The sequence below is a fragment of the Lethenteron reissneri genome, chromosome 30, assembly GCF_015708825.2.
Source record: "Lethenteron reissneri isolate LAM-NWPU_2019-01 chromosome 30, ASM1570882v1, whole genome shotgun sequence".
NCBI classification, from domain to species: Eukaryota; Metazoa; Chordata; class Hyperoartia; order Petromyzontiformes; family Petromyzontidae; genus Lethenteron; species Lethenteron reissneri.
Window position 1 is genome coordinate 5417788 of NC_083808.1, and position 2762 is coordinate 5420549.

Consider the following 2762-nt stretch of genomic DNA (forward strand, 5'->3'; position numbering starts at 1 on the left):
TTTACGTCCAGCAATATGCTGGACTCGTGACCAGACTTGGCCAAACGTCCCAACGCAGCTACCTCCCGAAAAGGAGGCTTTAATACTCAGGATTTCGTGGTTAAGGGATCGTGGAAGGGCATTACTGTTTATTTTTTAATATTCTTATTTCACTACTAGTAGGTCAACTTAGTCGCATTGCGCTGTGCAATGTGATAGTACTCGTCTGAGTGGCGATGCATGTCAACTGGCATCTCGAGTACGGTATCGTATCGTGAGATAAAGGCGCAGCCCTGCAACGACTTGCTCACGCGACTGCTGGTGGAAGGGCCTGTGGGTGAGGAAGATCTCAAGAGCTCATCTCGAGTGTCGCCAGTACAAAACATGAACTTTGCACTGAATGAAACGTGAAATTTGCGGCTTACGGGCCCTGCAGGTCAGTACGTTTAGTCGGGTTGTTGTTGTTGCAACGTAACGCGTTTTCTTTTTAATGCGGTTCTTGTGTGTTGGTGCTCATCATCGTGGCCATAGCCGATCAATGCAATCGCCGAGGTGTTTTATGAGACCTGAATGTGAAAGGCGAAGAGGTCCCACGGACTTTTGGAGCCGTGTGACCCGAGTTAATAAAATCTAAAAATACTGCAAACTGGGGGGGGGGGGGGGGGGGGGGGGAGCCGTGTCTTGCAGCATGGAGAACACGAAGGTTCCTGCTGCCTCGGTGAATCGCAGCCGGGGTGGGTAGGCTGCTCATGCTGCTGCCGCTGCGTGTGTACACAACGTGCAGTTACGGTAGTCTTGTCAGCAGCTCAAATGTGTTTTTCGTGATGCTGCATTGGCAGCGGTGCACTGAAATATTGGCCAAACAACTCCCACGACTGACGCGACATTGGAAGACATTCATCCAGCGGTGGATGGGAATGGGGCTAAGAATTACCGTGCATTGTCGCAGTGCTTTCGTGAAGGGTCGTAACGTAACTTAATTGCGCCGTATGGATTTGCATTGACAATTGGTGTATGGATGTCGTTGGATGCATGCCCGTTGTGGACGAGTGTCCATCCCCACTTGTAGCATTTGCAATGGTCTGATATGTTGTCATGCAGACGCATCTCAAGACTGATAGCTCAAAGACTATCGCATTCGTTAATAATACTGCCCTGAAAATAGTTATTGTAAGAGGCGACGTTTCGCGCAATGGGCCTTCTTCGTTGTACGAAGGCGCAGAGTTTTTGCTGCCAATTCACGCGGCACGTTTCGCGAGTTGAGGCCTCGCAACTTGTGAAGGCCCATTCACGTGTTGGGGGCCGTCCATAAATGACGTCACGCACCTGGGGGGGGGGGGTCAGACATTTGTGACGATGTGTGACGAGGGGGGGGGGGGGAGAAATGTGACGTCATATCAAAATGCGCAACTTTAAATAAATATAGAATTGTCATAACACTAATTGTCAGAGGTGTGGACTCGAGTCATGTGACTTGGACTCGAGTCATGAATTTGATGACTTCAGACTCGACTTGGACTTGCATAACAATGACTTTGTCCCACCTCTGCTAATTGTTATAACAACACTCCTCCAACATCAGTGCAGCACCACATTAAATACGCACTACAATGACAATAGATTAAAGCGATTTGAAGCATGTTTTATTTTCAAAATGGAAATATGGTATTGGGGGGGGGGCAGAGCTTTGTGACGTCATATTTGAGGGGGGGTCTGACTTTTTGTGACGCCGTGTGACGAGGGGGGGGGTCAAAAAATCGTCCAAAATCGCGTGACATCATTTATGGACGGCCCCTTGATGGACACTTGCCCATCCACAAGGTTTCCAATGCAGAACACCGATGAGGAATTAATGCGATTTAGGGCGAATCTTAATGATCGTCTTTTGATTAAATTGAGGAACTTTTACCGTTGTCCCCAAAATTGAATTAATTATCATCTTTTTATTTGTTCAGCGGTCACTACCGATATACGTGAATCGCGACAGGCGTTTTCACGCGAGCAGCCCGATTAATACTCCGACTGGATTAATATTGCCACGTGGAGCAGCTGACGTCACAGGAACGTTCTGAACGACCACGTCTGCGATAGGATAGATTTGTATTTTAGACCACGTGTAGTAGCAAAACTCTCGTCACTGCCACCCAAGTGAATTTATTCGACAGAATATAAAGGTCGTGTACATTTTATCCTGGAGGAGGGTATTACAAGCACATTTCTATCAGTTTACTCGCATAAGCCACGGTATCTATTCGAATTAAAACCTTGACTTTTAAACCCGGTTGATGTCTTAATCACCACGTTTAGTCAAGATGTGAATCGAGCCCGTGACATTATTTCCCACACATTGTCTTACATTGTGTTTCTCTGCGGGTTTCACATTTAATGTTTCTATCAATGAACAATTGTGACCAACGCGTAGTTTACGACTGTTGTCCTCCGAGCGCTGCATGAACAATTGTCACAGGTTAACACTAGATTATTACTCGGTCTACCTCAATTATTGGCCATTACATATGTACAATCGTTTTAATACTCACTTTGAAACGGCTGCTTTCTTTTAATACGCGATGAGCAGATGTGATATAATTCAAATATAGGTTTACAACAAAAACCATCGCTGTTTACCGATATCTAATACTTGAAGCAAATTGAAGGCATTGGTGCCAATGGCGTATAGTGGTTAGCATGGGCCCTAGTGAACCCCCCCCCTCCCCTTTGCCCCTGTAGCGACGGAATCTGGGGCCCGGTGCAGTTGCACCGCCTGCACACTCGAGAGCTGA